The 20,367-nt window shown below is 44.8% G+C and overlaps 1 protein-coding gene across 1 annotated transcript in view; it reads left to right on the top strand.

The window, feature by feature from the left end:
* Nucleotides 1–7,919: 7,919 nt before the first annotated feature.
* Nucleotides 7,920–20,367, top strand: part of B3GALT5 (beta-1,3-galactosyltransferase 5) — a 42,401-nt gene continuing 29,953 nt past the window's right edge. Inside the window, exons 1-2 of the mRNA XM_079922366.1 lie at nt 7,920–8,034; nt 11,867–12,011. The gene's annotated coding sequence lies outside the window, so the exon portion shown is untranslated. The remainder of the gene's footprint in view (nt 8,035–11,866; nt 12,012–20,367) is intronic.

A 20,367-nucleotide genomic window follows, 5' to 3' on the forward strand; every position in this document is an offset into this window, starting at 1 on the left:
TACTATTCATAGAGAATCCTAAAGATGCTACCAGAAAACTACTAGAGCTAATCAATGAATTTGGTAAGCAGCAGGATACAAAATTAATGCACAGAAATCTCTTGCATTCCTATACAATAATGATGAGAAATCTGAAAGGGAAATTAAAGAAACACTCCCATTTACCATTGCAACAAAAAGAATAAAATACCTAGGAATAAACCTACCTAAGGAGACAAAAGACATGTATGCAGAAAACTATAAGACACTGATGAAAGAAATTAAAAATGATACAAACAGTTGGAGAGATATACCATGTTCTTGGATTGGAAGAATCAACATTGTGAAAATGACTATACTACTCAAAGCAATCTACAGATTCAATGCAATCCCCATCAAACTACCAATGGCATTTTTCACAGAACTATAACAAAATATTTCACAATTTGCATGGAAACACACGAGACCCCGAATAGCCAAAGCTATCTTGAGAAAGAAAAACATAGCTGGAGGAATCAGGCTCCCAGACTTCAGACTATACTACAAAGCTACAGTAATCAAGACAGTATGGTACTAGCACAAAAACAGAAAGATAGGTCAATGGAACAGGATAGAAAGCCCAGAAATAAACCCATGCAGATGGTCACCTTATCTTTGATAAAGGAGGCAAGAATATACAATGGAGGAAAGACAACCTCTTCAATAAGTGGTGCTGGGAAAACTGGACAGGTACATGTGAAAGAATGAACTTAGAACACTCCCTAACACCATATAGAAAAATAAACTCAAAATGGATTAAAGACCTAAATGTAAGGCCAGACACTATAAAACTCTTAGAGGAAGACATAGGCAGAACCTCTATGACCTAAATCACAGCAAGATCCTTTTTGACTCACCTCCTAGAGAAGTGGAAATAAAAACAAAAATAAACAAATGGGACCTAATGAAAGTTAAAAGCTTTTGCACAGCAAAGGAAACCATAAACAAGATGAAAAGACAACTCTCAGAATGGGAGAAAGTATTTGCAAATGAAGCAACTGACAAAGCATTAATCTCCAAAATTTACAAGCAGCTCATGCAACTCAATATTAAAAAAGCAAACAACCCAATCCAAAAATGGGCGGAAGACCTAGATAGATATTTGTCCAAAGAAGATATACAGATTGCCAACAAACACATGAAAGGATGCTCAACATCACTAATCATCAGAGAAATGCAAATCAAAACTACAATGAGGTATCACCTCACACCAGTCCAATGGCCACCATCAAAAAATCTACAAACAGTAAATGCTGGAGAGGGTGTGGAGAAAAGGGAACCCTCTTGCACTGTTGGTGGGAATGTAAATTGATAGAGCCACTATGGAAAACAGTATGGAAGTTCCTTAAAAAACTAAAAATAGAACTACCATACGACCCAGCAAGCCCACTACTGGGCATATACTCTGAGAAAACCATAATTGAAAAAGAGTCACGTACCACAATGTTCATTGCAGCTCTATTTACAATAGCCAGGACATGGAAGCAACCTAAGTGTCCTACGACAGATGAATGGATAAAGAAGATGTGGCACATATATACAATGGAACATTACTCAGCCATAAAAAGAAATGAAATTGAGTTATTTGTAGCAAGGTGGATGGACCTAGAGTCTGTCATACAGAGTGAAATAAGAAAGAGAAAAACAAATACCGTATGCTAATACATATATAGGATCTAAAAAAAAAGAAAATGGTTCTGAAGAACCTAGGGGCAGGACAGGAATAAAGATGCAGATGTAGGGAATGGACTTGGGGACACGGGGAGGGGGAAGGGTAAGCTGGGATGAAGTGAGAGAGTGGCATGGACATATATACACTACCAAATGTACAATAGACAGGTAGTGGGAAGCATCTGCATAGCACAGGGAGATCAGCTCGGTGCTTTGTGACCATCTAGAGGGGTGGGATAGGGAGGGTGGGAGGGAGACACAAGAGGGAGGGGATATGGGGATATATGTATACGTATAGCTGTTTCACTTTGTTATAAAGCAGAAACTAACACACCATTGTAAAGCAATTATACTCCAATAAAGATGTTAAAAAAAACCACGAATGCTTTAAGGAACAAAGATGTATGAAGTAAAAAACCGCAAAAAACTAACCCCTCCCCACCACTTTTCCTGCACCTCCCTTATGGGCACAGGTCACGGTGGTGACAAAGGGCACAGGGCTGGTAAGTGACTTTGGAGCCCGTGATCTCAGTCACCACTGGGTCAGTTTCATCTGAAAAATAGTAAAGCCTCCCACGCAGTCCACCAGGGGTGGAAGGGGTAGAGGGGTGGAATATGGGAAGCTTGAATGAAATGGTTTACAGACACGGTGCTTTGAAAGTAGGAGAGTTCGGACAAAGTAAGAGGCCCTCCAAACTGCACTGTAGCTTTTGCCTTTATCTTGATTCCATCTCGGGGAAGGGAGCAGGCAAGAAGTCACGGCTGATTAATATTTGATTTCCTCGCCCTGCCCTGGCACACCCACCTGTGGGCTAAAGGGAAGGAAATGTCTGAGAGGCCAGAGTCGAGGGCAAGGGCCCCAGCATACAGCTTCGGAAACAAGTGGCCAGTGCCCTGACTTCCTTAGCCTCCTCCCTGCTCTGTACTTCTCCCCCTTAACTGACATGATGGTTAGAACCGGAAGGAAACGTCCCTGTGCTCAGGTCTAGAGACGCTGAAGCGCTTGCGCAAAGTCCTAGGGGTGTAAGATGGTATCCCTGGGACGATGAAAGAGAGCTGTTGAGTGGGCTGGGGGGTCCCGCTAACCTCCTAGAGAACAACTCTGACCTAGCTCGTTTTGGGGTATTGGAGGCCCACACACATTGCATTTGCAAAGAGGGTTTCTAGTGCTAAAAAAGGATGGAAAACAATGATGAAGTCTTGATTCTAAATGGTGACTGATGCTGGGTAACGGTTATGAGCTTACTTGCTACCTGTATATCTTCTTCAGTGAGGAGACTGTTCAAGTCTTTTGTACATATTTAAGTTTAGGCTTTTGTTTTCTTCCTATTGAGTTCTGAATGTTCTTTATATATTCTGGATACAAGTCCTCCTTTGTCCCCCACTTAGAACTGAGCGGCCCTTCCTTGTTCTCCCACCACGTTCTGTTAAACTTCATTCACGTCCAGATCCAACTCCTGAAATGGACAGTTACTGACAAGCAGGTCCCTCTTCTGCCAGGGGGGCTCCCTGAAGGAGAAAGATGATGACTTTTACCTTTTTTTGTGCCCTCTTCAAAAGACGATCAATATATGAAGCCAACGCTCCGGAGTTTATATGCTTGAAATGAATGTCCTCTCTTGCAAATGGTCCCCGTGACTCTCTTCAATGCCTCTCTAGGAGCTGTTAACAGAGCTCAGGGCATGTGAACGTGAAAGTCTCCTCAGTCGTAAAAGAATCTCTGAGTGTGGAGTTGATTTCAACACCTCAAAAAAGAGAAGGTAGATAGCTTCTCTGACAAGGATGGTGCATACCTCTGAAGAATGGGTTTCTTAAGAGGGTCGCCAATGCTCCTGCAGGCAATGCTGAGACAAGGGTTGGTGGCTGTCTTCCACATAACCCTCCGTCCTGATGTCCACTGTTCAAATGAGGGAGCTGGAGGACCCAACGCCCAGAGCCAGAAGCTTGCAGAACCAGGATGACTGGCCCCACCTCTCTGTCACCTCCCTGGCTTGGAACTTCTATCCTTAAGATGCAAGGCGGGACTGCCCTGGTGGCAGTGGTTAAGAATCCACCTGCCAATGCAGGGGACACGGGTTCGAGCCCTGGTCCGGGAAGATCCCACATGCCGTGGAGCAACTAAGCCCGTGCGCCACAACGACTGAGCCTGCTCTCTAGAGCCCACGAGCCACAACTACTGAGCCCACGTGCCACAACTACTGAAGCCCATGCGCCTAGAGCCCGTGCTCCACAACAAGAGAAGCCACCGCAATGAGAAGCCCGCGCACCGCAACTAAGAGTAGCCCCCGCTCGCCACAACTAGAGAAAGCCTGCGCGCAGCAACGAAGACGCAACAACGAAGACCCAATGCAGCCAAAAATTAAAAAAAAAAAATTAAAATGCTTTAAAGAAAAAAAGAGGCAAGGCGAACACTTATTTTTAGACTTTAGAATCCAGTTAGGTTTATTTATTTATTTATATATTTATTATGTTTTTGGCCATGCTGAGTGGCTTGTGGGGTCTTAGTTCCCCGACCAGGGGTCGAACCTGAGCTCTTGGCAATGAAAGCTTAGGACTTGCTCTGCTTGGTTAGCCGCTGGACCACCAGGGAGTTCTCTGGGTTAGGTTTAGATGCTCCAGCACTCACTGGAGACGTCAAGGGGAGCGTGTCCCTGCGTGGATGGTGTTCATTGTGCTGAGGAGTAAGTACAAATGACCACGCCAGCAGCTGAAACTCAGGGGTCTTTTTCTGAGTCCTTGGGTTTTTCATGTGCCATAAAATTGCATGATGTTGAAAAAATCCCAAAATAAAGCAAAATACTTACATGAAAGTACAAAATACAAAACTTACTGATGCGAGTTCATACACTGTTTACTACACTCCGGCTGTGGCCTAAGGGCTGAAGGGCTCTATCTGTTCAGAGGTGGCCGGGGTCATCGGAACTCAGCCCTTCTGCCTAACCCGACCCTCTTTAGACCGGGGTAGACTGCCATTTCTGGACTCACTCGGAGCGTGAATCCCTTCATTGTCTGGGAAGGTGGGGTCCCATCTACTTATAAGAATGAGGGGCGGCCCTAATATCCCAGTATGTAGGGTGTGACTGGCCACAGCCTTGTAGGACCACATGGGCCAACCTGACTGTAGCCAGGATCTCCTCACTGAGGCCTCACACAGCCAGCACATACACCAGATCCCGAGCCAATTTCAGCCACTTCCTCGGAGCTCGGGATATCAATTCCCACAACCCTTCACCTTGCTCCCTGAGAGCTTTGCTTAACGCTTCAGAAAACTGCTGCTGGCCTGAAACACCTCCCCCGGCACAATCACTCTAATTAGTGTAGTGGATGCCCCAGGAGCACCGTTTTCCAGGCCTCAAAGAAACTCTGGTCTGTTCTGTAAATTTCCATGCGGGTCCCCGGGACTGTGTGAGTCACGGTGCTGGTTCCACCGGGTTCTTTATCGGAAGTGCAGGACTTCCCGCTTGGGGCAGCTGTCCCCTGTCTGAGATGAGTGAGAACCCGCTGTGATCACCAAGGAGGGAAAGGATTGCCCCCTGCTTCCCATAACGCCCAGACCCAAGCCAACAGCGTAAACGGAGCTTTCTCCACGCCCTCCAGCCCCTGTGCACATCTCTGCCCCCTGTCTATCCTCCCACTTGTCTATCCAATAAGTACGGTCCAAGCGTCCACTGCGTGCCAGGCCGAGCCTCTGCCGGGGATGAGGTGGCCTTCCCATGGATATTCGGCAGAGGAGCACTCCAGACAGAGGGAAGAGGAGGTGCCCAGACCCTGCCATGGGATGAGCTCGGCCTGTTCAAGGAGCACAGGAAGGATGCTGTGACCGGACGAAGTGGACTTTGGCCAGGGGCCCCGTTCTGTAGTGAAGGCTTCCAATTTGAGAAACAGCCCCTTTCCATGGGGCCATCACTGATAAATACGTGTTCTGCAGTATTTGTGGGGCACTGGGTCCCCTTCCTTCTTATTAGAGCAGTGCTTCTTCATCAGGGCCAACTTCGCTCCCTTTGGGACACGTGGCAACGTCTGGAGACAACCATGTGTGTGCGCATGCGCACGCCTGGCATCTAGTTGGGAGAGGCCAGGGTTCCTGCTAGACATCCTGCAACACACGGGACAGTCCTCACAACTCTGATCCCAAATGTCCACGGTGCTGAGGTTGGGAACCCTTGTTTTGGGTCTCAGCAGCCTACGACTGGCAGTCACGGGTCCCCTGCGGCGGAGAGGGCGTGGGGTGGAGGTGGGGGACATGGGGCAGAGCTGCCTCTGCTTCTGCAAAATCCTTTCCTCAAGGGGAGTGCTGTGCGTCACTCACAGGTGAGACCCACCCCGCGGTGAAGGGGACAGAGCAGCCACTACCCGGGTCCTCCCGGAGCTTAGCAAACACCCGCCAACCTCAGTGAGCTCTGCTCCAGGGATGGTGCTTTCATTTTCCCGACATGTGTAACCAGAGCTACGTGATTCGCGCACACTGACCCGTGTCACCACACGGTAGTACTGAGCCACGGGCAGGCAAATTCGTGTCTCAGGCTTCCCTCTGCCTGGATGGCTTTTCATCGTTGCAATCTCAGGGGACACTGGCCTTCCACCACTCAGTCCCATCCTCCCCAGACCCTTTTCTCTAGGTCTTGGACCCACCTTGCTCTCCTCGATTAAAAAACATCTGCCCTGTGTCACAGCCCCTCGGGATACCAGAAGCGAGGCCTAGAGCCCTCTGAGCTGAGGTGAGCTGAGGTGTGTGTGTGTGTGACAGGCGTGGCTTGGTACCAACGCTGGACGGAGGAGGCACAAGACACGGAGCGCGAGACTGAGAGGGGCTTGGGGGAGGGAGACGACGGGGATGCCTGGGGAGGCCAGGCATTTCCTCACTCACCCCTGGGCTCTGGCCGCCTCACCTAAAGGCTGTGGAAGCTGCAACCGCCTGGCTGCGCCAGCCCATCAGCGCTCAGCTGCGAGGCTCATTTGCTTACCGCAGGAAACGAGCTGCATCAACCGAGTGAGGCTGGTGTTCGCGCCACGCCACCCTGCTCTCAGCGCTGACTCCTGTCTCATCAGCCTCTTCACGGGGCATTCGCCAGCCACCCTCAGCTCAGCTCCGCCCACTGGATCTCGGGGCGGGGGCGGGTGTCTGTGACTTCCTTTCTCTCCAGCTCAGCAAGGGTTCTGCACCTTTCAGGCTCTGGCGCTGTAGCTCACCAAGTATCGGGGGTCTTCGTCCTCCCCCCGAGAAGAGCTCACTTCATCTTTGCGCAAGAAGGATCACATGCTAACCGTGGCAAAAGAAGGCCTGGCATTGTTCTGACGTTACTGCAGATATGAGATTAAGGAAAAGAAGTCAGTTCCTTTGGCCTGGGGTAGGGCCTGAACGTTTGGAATTTTAAAACTTTCCCAGGCAATTTTAATGTGCGGCCAGGGTTGAGATGAATGAGATGATCCATGACGTGTCCCCAGCTCTTAACAAGCGTACATGTATATTTTCGCACATGAATCTCTAGCCAGCGATTTTTTCCCTGCCAGAGGGAGCTGGGTACCCACCGGCATCTTCTCATCCATCTCGCTGCTCATCCCCTCAGCCGCTGCACGCCCCTTAACTTTCCCGCGCCTGTTTCCTCATCTGTGAAGTGGGAATGGGGATACAGCCTGCTTCGCTCGGCCGTCCTAAGGTTTTAAGAGCCCCCCTAACTCCCCATTCCGTCGTCTGACCTTGACTCTGCTCATAACCACGTTGTTTGCTATGAAAATAGCATCTCTTTTCTGAAAGGCGGGGGGAGGGACTTCTTTCTGGAGGCCTCTGGGGTTTAGGAAGTGCTGGACCGCGGGGCTTCTCCCCGCACGGAGAGCGTTTTCGAAGTTAACTTTGGGATCGTCCCCAGGGAGGGCAGGACGGTAAACGCAAAGCCCCGGCCTGAGGGGCATCGGAGCAAACTCCACCGTCGTGAACGCCTGGTGCTCCGTGAAAGATGTTCTTCCCCTGGGGGCGACCAAAGAGGAACGAGTCAGAGCGTGCCTGCCGCCTCCCCTGGCGCTCGGCGCGGGGGTACCGCCACTTACCGGAGCCCCGCGCGGGGCGCTGGCGGGGACTCGGGGGGGAGGAGGAGGGGGAGGGGGAGGGCGGCCCCCCCCCCAGCAGCAGCCGCAGCAGCACCGCCCCGCGTCCCCGCCCCTCCCCCCCCCCGCCTCCTCACCTATCAAATTTCCCGTGCGCACGGCGCGCCGCTCCTCCCACCTCCTAAATGCCTAGCGGAGGGGACAGCCGCGTTGGGCCTCGACCCACTGCTCCGCGGACGGCCGCAATGCGGCTCTGAGCTCCCGCGGCTGCACCGGCTTCGCGCGGGGAGTGCTGGGCGCACGGTGAGGGCCGGCAGGGCCGAGCGGGCGCGCGGGGAGCGCGGGCGGGGCCGGGGCAGCTGGGGGCGGCGGCCGGGGCCGGGCGGATTTCCCCTCCAGCGCACTTCCGAGGAGCGCCTACGGCGGGCTTGGGTTTGACCTCTTTCTTTCTTCTTTGCACATTAAGGCAGTGGTTACAGACTAGATGTGATCCAAGTTGGTCCAACAGTGTATTCATTTAAAAAATTTACCTTTGTTGTTGAGAGCGTTTATGTTCTAACCGCTTAGCAAATTTCAGTTATCCGATACAGTGTCACCAGCTATAGACACCTTGCTGTGCAGTAGATCCTCAGGAGCTCTATTTCCCTCACGCTCTAGCGCCTGGCAACCACTCTTTTACTCTCTATGATTTCCACTGAAAAAAAAAAAATTTAAGCTTCCCGTGTAAGCGATACCATGCAGTATTTGCAGCATTTGTCTTTCTCCCTATGGGTTACTTCACTTAGCATAATGCCCTTCAGGGTTATCCATGTTGTTACAAAGGGCAGGATTTTTTCTTTTTTAAGGCTGAAAACATTCCATTCCATCATTCCTATGTGTGTATCACATTTTCTTTTCGTTTTTGAAGATTTTTTTTTTATGTGGACCATTTTTAAAGTCTTTATTGAATTTGTTATAATATTGCTTCTGTTTTATGTTTTGGTTTTCTGGCCACGAGGCATGTGAGATATTAGCTCCCACACTATGGATGGAACCTGCACACCCTGCACTGGAAGGCAAAGTCTTAACCACTGGACCGCCAGGGAAGTCCCCCCACGTTTTCTTTATCTGTTCATCTGTCCACACTTACGTTGTGTTTGTACCTTGGCTATTGTGAATAATGCCGCAGGGAGCATGGGACTAGACAGCTCTCTGAGATGATGTTTTTATTTCCTTTAGGTTTTATACTCAGAGATGGGATTGCTGGCTCCTGTGGTAGTTCTGATTTCTTGAGGAACCTACATACTCTTTTCCATAGTGACTGCACCTATATATATTCCCATGAACAGGGCACAGGGGCTCATTTTCCTCCACATCCTTGCCAGCGTTTGTTATCTCTTCTTCTGTTGATAATAGACAACCTAACAGGTGTGAGGTGATATCTCACTGTGGTTTTGATTCGCATTTCCCTGATGAGTCCCTGATGATTACTGATGTTGAGCATGTTTTCACATACCTGTTGGCCATATGTCTTCTTTGGAAAAAATGTTCACATCTTTTGCCCATTGGATGATTTGTTTCTTTCTTTCTTTCTTTTTTTTTTTTGCGGTTCGCGGGCCTCTCACTGCTGTGGCCTCAGCCGCTCCGCGGCATGTGGGATCTTCCCAGACCGGGGCACAAACCCGTGTCCCCTGCATCGGCAGATGGACTCCCAACCACTGCGCCACCAGGGAAGGCCTGATTTGTTTATTTCTTGCTGTTGATAACAATATATTTCTGAAGGGTTATCCCTACTCACATCACACACCCAGGAAGTTGGGTTATTGGGTGGACACAGTGCAAACAGAAGATTAGGGAATTAACATTGGATAGAAATGTCTCACAGTTAAAATGAATAACTGATCTAAAAAAAAAAAAACTGTCAGCTCCTTAGCAGTCTGCACAGACAGCTCCTGCAGAGCGTGGGCGTTGTGCAGGGACTGACAGACAATATGATGAAAAGACATCTTTTCACCAAGTGCTAGTAGGGTTTTGACTTTGTGGAAGAGATGAGAAAGGGAGTCTCTTTAGATCATTTCTAAGTGCGGTGAGATTTTATAATCAACATTTTTGCAATATCTGTGCCAGTCGTGTGTGTGTGTGTGTGTGTGTGTGTGTGTGTGTGTGTGTGTGTGTGTATGTGTGGTAAATATTGCATCTAACTTAAAAAAGAAAAAATCCTGTTTCTGTTTCACTTTTTTGTTGGTTTCTTTAGGTTTCTGACCTGTTGGGGATAAATACAGCTTCCAAAACCCTTTCCAAATCAGTAGTAATCAGATATTGTGAAGTTATTTTTCACTCTTCCTTTGTATTAGCATGACAAACTTAAAAAAAAAATCTTTGTTATGTTTTTACCCTTTGTAAATATTAATATCACCTCCCATCCCCTTGTCTCCCTCATTTACTATTTCTGCCCCCGCTTCTTGAAATGGAGGAGTAGAATTTAAGGAAGATAGAGATCTGGGGAGTGTCATATTCCAGCGAGCGCTGGGGGGTGGGACATGGCAGCTGTGTGGAGTGTCTTATAGACAGGAAATCCCTAGAACCACATTTGTGGCTAAATGCATACTGATTCTGCCCATCCTTACATGTACTAAAATATTTCAGTTAAGTTGTCTAGTCTGGCAGATGGCCATCTTTTATGGTGTTTCCTCTGAAACAGCTACAAGTAATAGGCAAATTGTTTCAAAGAGAGAGCATTTAATATCTTCCTTTTGGTGAAATAAGTCAGACAAAGACAAATACCGTATGATCTCACTAATATGTGGAATCTAAAACAAAACCAAACAAAAAACTGAGCTCATAGAGATCAGATTGGTGGTTGCCGGAGGCCGGGGGTGGGGAATTGAGGGGTGGAGGTGGGGTGGGCGATAGGCAAAGTGGGTCAAGGGGCTTAAAATGTACAGATTCCAGTTAGAAGAGAAATAAGTTCTTATTACAAGAGAAACAAGTTTTTTTTTAACATAGTAAAAAAAACACCCTCTCTATCTATCTATCTGTCTGTCTACATATATCTTCCTTTTAAGGAATGGTTGCACATCTATTAAGACCTGTTTTCTCTGTCCTTTCTTGTTTTCTTTCTCTTTTCAAGTCAGTTCATCTTATATAGTTCCTTTGTTAGGTAAACTTAAAAAATAATTAAGCTCTAATATGTGCAGAGAGGATTTCAATATGAGGTCCACTGACATTTAACTCCTGCATATGCAACTCGGAGTGTAAAGATATTTCACTAAGTTGTCACCTCAAAAAATTGACAAGGACAGTGCTGTCTTTGTGAAGATTCTTCCAGACACTGGCACCCTTTCTTCTGTATGATTTCTAAGTAGGTGCTTTGAATAAACCAGGACCACGATTAATGTCTGTTTTTATGAGAGGCTACGTGCCTGGACAGACTTCCTCGTGTGGGTGGCAAAGTTCATCCTTTCATCAGGGCACCAGCGCGCAGCCCTCCTTCCTCCGTCCTGCCTGCCCAGCTTCAGGCAGAAGACAAGCGCAGACTCAGGTCAGTTCAGACCAATTCTGGAAGGGTGTCAGGGTCTCCATTGCCTCCTGCCTGGACATGGACTTGGACTTGGGCTCCGAGCCAGGCACTGGTGTCCCAGGGGAGTCCTTTGCCTTCTCAGGATGCTTGTCTATTTGACCCAGCCTCTGATCACATTTTTACTTGATTCTCTGCCAGAACTAGATCCTCGTCCTGGGTCCTGGTTCCAATGGCCGAGAAACTCGGCTTGGCCCTGGTGCTCTGTTGACCTCCTCTGCTGCACCTCCCCACCCCCAGGAAAGCCCCTCGAATGGGTAGGGGCTACTTCCAGCCCTCCTAATTCCAGACTTTTCTCCTTTGCCCTTGGCCTGAGGACCAGGCTCCTTTGAGTTTTTTGTGGCTGGTCTCTTGTGGGTTTTGGCAAGACTTTTCTTTGTTTACGAAGGGAGTGAACCTGTGTCTGAAGTGACAAGGTGAAGTGTGTGGGGGAGGCGGGTGATTTGTAGAGATTTTGACAATAAACGTGGCCTTCCTTGCAAACCAGAATTATGGGATATGGATATGGTGGAATGAGACTCATTTGAAAGAACACATCAACCAGAATTTTTATATCTAACTTTGAATGTTTTCCCATAGCCTCAATAGAAGAAAAAGAGCCAGAAGTTGTGTGAGACCAAGTTGGGTAAAGGAAGTAGCTGGCCATCTATTCACGCATTCATGGAGGGATGAAGAGTTTGGACGCTGGACCCAAGTGCCTGGGTTCACATGCCAGCTCTGTCAGGTACTTGTTCTGTGACCTTTGGCAAGTTACTTAATTTCTCTCTGCATCAGTTTCCTCAATTGAAATCAGAGGTCATAGTGATATTTATTTCATTGGGGGTGGTTATGAGATTAGATGGTTCCATATCTATAGAGTTTTACAACAGTGCCATTATGTAATATGTACCATAGGACTTATAGCTATTACTATTATTTGCCTTTTATGTGCCACGCACTTAAAACCATGTTGTATAAAATTGTTTCGTGGGCTTCCCTGGTGGCGCAGTGGTTGAGAGTCCGCCTGCCAATGCAGGGGACATGGGTTCGTGCCCCGGTCTGGGAAGATCCCACATGCCACGGAGCGGCTGGGCCCGTGAGCCATGGCCGCTCAGCCTGCGCGTCCGGAGCCTGTGCTCTGCAACGGGAGAGGCCACAACAGTGAGAGGCCAGCGTACCGCAAAAAAAAAAAAAAAAAAAAAAATTGCTTTGGATCAAGAATGAAAATGAAGTAACAAAACTGGTTTTCTTTTATTGAATTAAAAAAAAAAGCACCTTGGTTTTAAAAGCAATTGCACCCAAAATGTGCCCGGACTATTTTGAGCAACAGCAGAATTGTTGGAATAAAATGACTAATGTTAGGGCCACAGTATTTAATTTGATGTCTCAGTTTTGGTTCCTACGCCTTATATTTAACTTCTGACTCTGTAATTATTTGAAGCCATTCCTGGGCATTACTATGTAAGTTTTCAGCTTTGTCTATGCCGTTTCTTACCACTTCTAATTTATTGATTAGTTTTAAAGATTAGTTGTAAAGTTTCCCCACCTTGTTCTTTTAAGCCACTTTTCTAGATCTTATAGCTATGGGGAGAAATGGAATCATATTTATGATATTGCATCTTTCTACCTATGAACATCGTATGTCTATACATAGTTTATGTCCTTTTGTTATATTTGTTATTTATTATATTGCTATCTGTTGCATTGTTCATTGAATGTTCCTTAATAACATTTTAAAATATAGCAGTCTTGCACATCTGTAGTTAGATTTAGTCCTTGATACCTTTCTTCTAGTTTTTGATGCCCTTGTGAACAAGATTTTTGTTCATTTTTGTGCTGCTTTAAAAAGTATTCATTTTGAAACAATTCTAGACTTACAGAAATGTTGCAAAGGTTGTACAGAGAGTGCCTGTAAACTTTTCACTCAGCTTCCCCTTTACATGGTTATGTAAGATGTTAACACTAATAGTTCAGTTATTGAGATCAGAAAATTAACATTGACACAGTACTCTTAATTAATCTTCAGACCTTATTTGAATTTTGCCCTTTTTCTTGCTGATGTCATTTTTCTGGTCCAGGATCCCACCAAAAAGCCCATTTTGCATTTGGTTGTTATGTCGCCTTATCACCTTCAATCTGTAGTAGTTCCTCAGTCTTTCTTTGTCTTTCACAAACTTGATATTTTGGAAGAGTCCAGGGCAGTTATCCTGTAGAATGTTCCTCCGTTTGGATTTGCCTGACATTTTCTTAGGACTAGATTGAAGTTATGCATTTTTAACAATAGTAACACCGATGTTTGATAAATTGGATATGTTTTCTTATTGGTTATAGTAGTTTATATGTAGATTCTCTAGAATATTTTATATAGAAAATTGTATTAGATATTTTGGTTGTTTGTGTTTTCCTAGCATGTGAGAGGGTTTTACTTCTCTAAACTTTTGAAGTTTGGCACAGTCACATGACTTTTTTTGGTCAGTGAAATGGGAGCTGAAGTGGTGAATGCTAAGAGATTTAATTGCAGCTGCTTGATTTTCCAGCTCTCTATTCTCTGCTTGTGTAAGCACATATTGATATGAACATGTCATAAGAAAAATAGCATAAAATGATAAATCAACATATGAAGGATAGCTGCCTTCAAAAGTAGCCTGGATCAGCAATGGACTTTGCTTATGTGAAAATAAATGTTTACAGTATTTAGATCTGAGATTTTGGGGTTGTTTGTTAATGTGGCATAATCTAGACTATTTGGTTTGATACAGTATTTTCTGTAAATAAGAATAGCATAGTTTCATTTCTTCCAATTCTTATATCTCATTTCTTTTTCTGGTCTTATTGCATTGGCTGGGGCCTTGAGTACAATGTTTGATAAAAGCAGTGATAATAGACATTCTTGTCGTGATCTTGACATTGAAGGGAATTCTCTTAATTTTCACTATTAAGTATGATGTTTATGATTGGGGTTTGATGAATACCCTTCTCTATCATGAATTAGTGCTGAATTTTATTGATTCCGTTCTTTTGGTTGCATCCCTAGAGATAATCATGTATTTTTTTCCTTCATTTAATTTACTGATATAGTATATTAATAGAAACCTGATATATTATTTAGGAACTTTACCATTTATGTATGAAGGAGATATTGTTCATAATTTTCTTTTCTTTTACTTTTGCTCTCTGAAGTTGAAATTTTTATTTCTGTTTCTCTAAAACAGCTTGTATAAAAGAAAGATTTTTATCAGTATTTTGTTCCTTTAAATTTTGTATGTTTAAATCTAAATCTTTTTGAATTGTTGTCTTTTAGGGTGGGGTAAGGTACAGTATCTTTAATTACTGTTTGTTTATTCAGGTTCTATTTCTTCTTCAGTGAACCTTGTTATTTGTGATTTTTTTTACAATATGATTTCATCTAAGTTGAAATTTATTGCATAAAGGTTGTTCATAATATTCCATTATGATTTAAAATGTTTATTTCTTTATGGTTATGGACCTTTTTAATTTTTAATGTGATTCATTTGTGCCTCTTTTCTGGTTAAATCTTGCTAGAACTTTATTTTATTGGTGTTTCTAATAAACAGTTTTTGAATATGTAGGTATCTCCTCTGTTTTATTCTCTATTTCATTCATTGCTACTCATATCATTTCCCCATTGTTTTTGCCTTTTTAATGTTTATTGTCTTTTCACTAGCTTCTTGAATTATATGTGTAACTTATTTTAAATCCTTCTTTTTCTATCTGTAAATTTATTCTTAAGTGATTTTTAGTTGCATTCCAGAGGTTTCAATATGTTGTTCTTTCATTGTTATTTGGTTTAAAATATCCGTTGTGAATTCCTCTTTAAGCCATAAATTATTATTATTATTTTTTTGATTTATTTGATTATTTATTTATTTTTGGCCATGTTGGGTCTTAGTTGTGGCACACGGGCTCTTTGTTTTAGCGCGCGGGCTTCTCTCTAGTTGTGGCGTACAGGTTTTCTCTCTCTAGCTGTGGTGCACAGGCTCCAGGGGATGTGGGCTCTGTAGTTTGTGGCACACAGGCTCTCTGGTTGAGGCATGCAATCTCAGTAGTTGTGGCATGTGGGCTTAGTTGCCCCGTGGCATGTGGGATCTTAGTTCCCTGACCAGGGATCGAACCCACATCCCCTGCATTGGAAGGCGAATTCTTTACCACTGGACCACCAGGGAAGTCCCAGCCATAAATTATTTCATATATAAATTTAAAAGTTTCAAAACGTACGTTTTTCTCCATTATGTTTTTATGGTTTTTTTTTTTTTTTTTTGTGGTACATGGGCCTCTCACTGTTGTGGCCTCTCCTGTTGTGGAGCACAGGCTCCGGACGCACAGGCTCAGCGGCCATGGCTCACGGGCCCAGCCGCTCCACGGCATGTGGGATCTTCCTGGACTGGGGCACGAACCCGTGTCCTCTGCATCGGCAGGCGGACTCTCAACCACTGTGCCACCAGGGAAACCCCTATGTTGATTTTTAGATTCTAAAAATGGTACACGTGCAATTAAAAAAAGTGTTTATTCTTTATTTCTCTACATATATATTAAATGAAGTTCATTAGTTTTCTTTATTAAGTCACTATTATTACTGTTTTTTGGTTTGCTTGTCTTATACTTTCTGAGAGGAATGTGTACACATACAATTTATCCTTGTAGTACTTGGATATACTGTATCCAAGTACACAATTTATACTTGTACTACTGTCTTTTTTTGTGTTGTATGTTTTGAGGCTGTGTTGTGAAAGGCTTCCAGGTATATCAAGGATCTGTATTATAAGATTAAATGGTGAACTGCTGTGTTGAGTTGCTACTTTTGGCTTGAATACTCCTTTGTCTCAAATAGCTGCACTAGGGATCTCCCCCAGCCCACCTCACTGCTTAGTACTGCAGGTATCCGTCCCACCTATTTTTGTACCTTTACTTCGGGTGTGTTATTTGAACCTGCATATAGATGGACTTTTTCTCCCAATCTGATAAATTCTGTTTATAAATGAGTTTAATCCACTTATAATAAGTATGATTTCTGAGGTACTTGGATTGAATTCTATTTTCTCATGAGTGTTCTCTTTACCAAAGTGTTTTCTTTTTTTTTTATAGATTAAAATAAAATCTTATTTTATTTTTGGCTGCGTTGGGTCTTTGTTGCTGCACATGGGCTTTCTCTAGTTGTGGCGAGTAGGCACTACTCTTTGTTGCAGTGCACAGGCTTCTCATTGAGGTGGCTTCTCTTGTTGCGGACCATGGGCTCTAGGCATGTGGGCTTTAGTAGTTGCAGTGCGTGGGCTCAGTAGTTGCAGCACATGGGATCCCGCGGGCTTCAGTAGTTGTGGCGTGCGGGCTCAGTAGTAGCTGTGGCTTGCGAGCTCTAGAGTGCAGGCTCAGTACTTGTGGCGCACAGGCCTAGCTGCTCCGCAGCATGTGGGATCCTCCCAGACCAGGGATCCAACCCATGTCCCCTGCATTGGCAGGTGGACTCCCAGCCACTGCGCCACCAGGGAAGTCCCCATTTTTCTTTAGTTCTTTTTTCTTCATTTTTTGTCTCCTGTTGAATTGATAAAGTTTTCTATGTTTCTATATTAGCCCTTTGCTGATTTGCGAACTACAGACTGTAGTTGCATTATTTTAGTGATTATCCTTAATTTTGAGTCATGCATTTTAACCATATATAACTTAAAGTTTTTCAGTATTTCTATCATTTTCCCTACCATGACAAGGACCTTAACACACTTTAATTATCAAACAACCTCTCTCCCTTATTTTTAAATTTATTTTTATTTTTATTTTTTGCGGTACGCAGGCCTCTCACTGTTGTGGCCTCTCCCGTTGCGGAGCACAGGCTCCGGACGCACAGACTCAGCGGCCATGGCTCACGGGCCCAGCCGCTCCGCGGCATGTGTGATCTTCCCGGACCGGGGCACGAACCTGTGTCCCCTGCATCGGCAGGTGAACTCTCAACCACTGTGCCACCAGGGAAGCTCTCTCTCCCTTATTTTGTAACTGTTTCTAGAGTTTGGTTTTAACTTTTTAAACATGAAATAGCAGTTCTTTATATGGACATAAATTAATTAATTTATTCACACAACTTAATTTATTAATCACAAATTTGGTCAATTTCTCTGCCATTGTTGTGGGTTTGGACATCTTGCTGAAGTGCATCCATTAATAATTGTTTTAGTGATACTACATGGGTGGTAAACTTTCATACTATTTGTGTGCTTGAAAATGTCTTAATTATGGCTTTACATTTGCATGTTAGTTTAACTGGGTATAACATTTTAGATTGGCAATAATTTCCTTCCAGCATTTTGAAGATAACACTCCATTATCTTCCGTCATGAGAAATTTCTGTCAGTCTAGTTGTGTGGCTTTTGTGGACAATTTGCCTTTCTTTCTGATAGCTTTTGAGACTTTCTCCTTACCCCCATGTCCCACAGTGCCCCCATGATGTGTTGAGGTGTGGATTTATCTTTATTTATCATGCTGGGTACTTACGGTGCCGGTGCCGTTTTGATTTCAGAACTCATATCTTCATTCTGAAAAAGTTTCAGCTGGTATTTCTTCTGGTATTTCTTCTCTGCTATTCCCTCAATTCTTTTCTTCAGGAACTCTTTTCAGATTAAGCTGATCCTTTTAATCTGTTTGCAACATCTCCTTTGTCTTTCTGATAAGTTCTGGTTGTTGTTGGAGAGTTATCTCTGAGGGGAGATAATGATTCTCCTTTCAGTAAGGGTCTGCCTTTCTCTATGGAAACTGGGAAGGCAAGCCTGGAGGTTTAACCCTCATTTTACTCTAGAGCAGGGGTCCCCATCCCCCAGGATCTAATGCCTGATGATCTGAGGTGGAGCTGATGTAATAATAATAGAAATAAAGTGCACAATAAATGTAATGTGCTTGAATCATCCCCAAACCACCCCCCCCCCCAACCCCGGTCCTTGGAAAAATTGTCTTCCATCAAAATGGTCCCTGGTGCCAAAAAGGTTGGGGACCGCTGCTCTAGAGGATCACTTCCCTCAGGTTTCCTACCTACCACCTCTGTTCACTTTTCTCCAGCTTGGGAAGTGCAACAAGTAAGACTTTTATGAATTTCAGTTCCTCACCTTTTCCCACTTTCATCTGCCCATTCACCTGTGCATGTAAAGTTCTGGTGTTTCCAGTGCTTTTCCTGGACCAGCACTTTCAAGGAGTATGCCAAGAGTTGTGTCCCTTCATTTGAGTGTTGCTTGTATAATTTTGGCCCATTTGAACTTATTGTTTCATTTCAGTGTGGACAAAGTAGAGGAAGAAATGTCTCGGTACCCTATTACACATTTAAGCAATAATATCAATAATTGCTAATATTGTTCAACCCATCAGCAGTGGGTCATGATGCTGAAAGCTCAGCCTCTCTGTACACTGGTGCCGAATTGAATCTCGGAGACAGCGTTTTGGGTGAAGTAGAAAAAAATAGCTTTCTTGCTTTGCGAGGCAAAGGGGGACACAGTGGGCTCCTGCCCACGAAAACTATGTGTCCCAACCCAGGGGAGTTTGGCGAGGAGTTTTATGGCAACGGTTCAAGGGTGGGGTTGCTGACAGGATGAGGATGTGAGCAGGGTCTCGGGTGGTCGGTCTCCTAATCTGGATGAGCTTCTCTGGTCCCTTTAATCTTGCTTCGGGTGGTTTCCCGGCTGTTCCTTCCTTGATTAGCAGCTGTTCAAATCTGCCCTTTGGAACTCAGGGCAGGCCATGGAGGCTGGAGTCTTGCCTACAAGAAACACGGGACAAAAAAGGCCTCCATGCCTGGGAGCCCCACAGGGCCCCACTAGGTTTCAGTCAGAGTGGGTGTTCAATATTCCTATTTTGTATGAGGTCTGGCACCATGCCCAGGTGATTGGAATCTTTAGAAAGAAAGAGGTACCCACTATAATTGGACATGAATTAAGGAACTGAGAAATTTGAATGAGGCAAATAAATGGTGGAGAGATGGCCTTATTAAGGTGTAGGTGTAGATGGAAGAATGGTGGTCAACATTCCATAGATACAACCCATCATGAATGCTCCACAGTTAACTCTCAAAGTTTTCTGGAGAATCCTGAAACTGGATTTTTTGGATACCCTTATTTGGCTTTCTCAAGGACAAAATGCCCAGTTTCCCTCCTTGCTAGTTATTAACTAATCAGTTTACCCCTCAAAAAAGTGCAAGTAAGATTCGTTATCCCAAAATTGAAGTTTTTCTCCCTGTACACATTCTCTTGTATATCTCGTTTTTGCTTCTGCTCTGAGAGTCAGTTTACCAGTTGCTTCCCATGCGAGAACATCATTTATAAGAAAGATAACTAAACTGCATGCAAATATGCAATTTCCCCTGCGTTACGCTTTGACGGATCTACACGTCCCATTGTAGACTTAGGGCATAGCACTTACATCCAGTATCGCGTGCCCACTTTTCCTGGTTCTTGTTTTGCTGACTTCTAACGTGCTCCTCGCACCTGTCTAATTGAAACTCCTTCTTGGATCACCTGTAGTTTGTACTGGTTTTTCCATCAGGTGAAACGGAGGAGCTTTTTCAGGCTAATGAAAACCTATGATGCCAACCACCATGTGGGAGATTTGAATGGTTAGAGAAAAGGACTTCTGAGGTTAGAAAGGCATTTTGCATGTGGTTGGTTATTCAGATTCGTGGGGCTGATGGCTTTTGCTGTCTTGCTGCCCCACCCCATCTGGGCTGCTACCCCACGCAGTCAGTCTGTTCTTTGTTTGTTCAATGTCTTCATTAGTCTGTGGGATATGTTTCCTATTGTTCAAAGATCAGAGAAATTTGGGCAACTCTGCCTGTGAATCTTCTCTTGAGGTTCACTCTGCACATGGTCTTTGTAAAGTTTCCCCAAAGTCGTGCATTAAAGAAGCCTGTTTAATTTTGTTTAATACAGTGGTTCCCCAACTTGCAGTTCCGCCTCTCTCCCACCCTCACCCCTCTGCCCCCAACACAACACACAGTCTGCTTGACGTATGTGTGGGCACCTACGTGGGCACGGTGGGGCAGTGTGGGCAAACCTCCCCCACACTGACAGAAAGGACTCCATGTTCCCACTCACTCTCATCTTGGCTTCCCTTCAACC

The sequence above is a fragment of the Stenella coeruleoalba genome (assembly GCF_951394435.1).
Source record: "Stenella coeruleoalba genome assembly, chromosome: 5".
NCBI classification, from domain to species: Eukaryota; Metazoa; Chordata; class Mammalia; order Artiodactyla; family Delphinidae; genus Stenella; species Stenella coeruleoalba.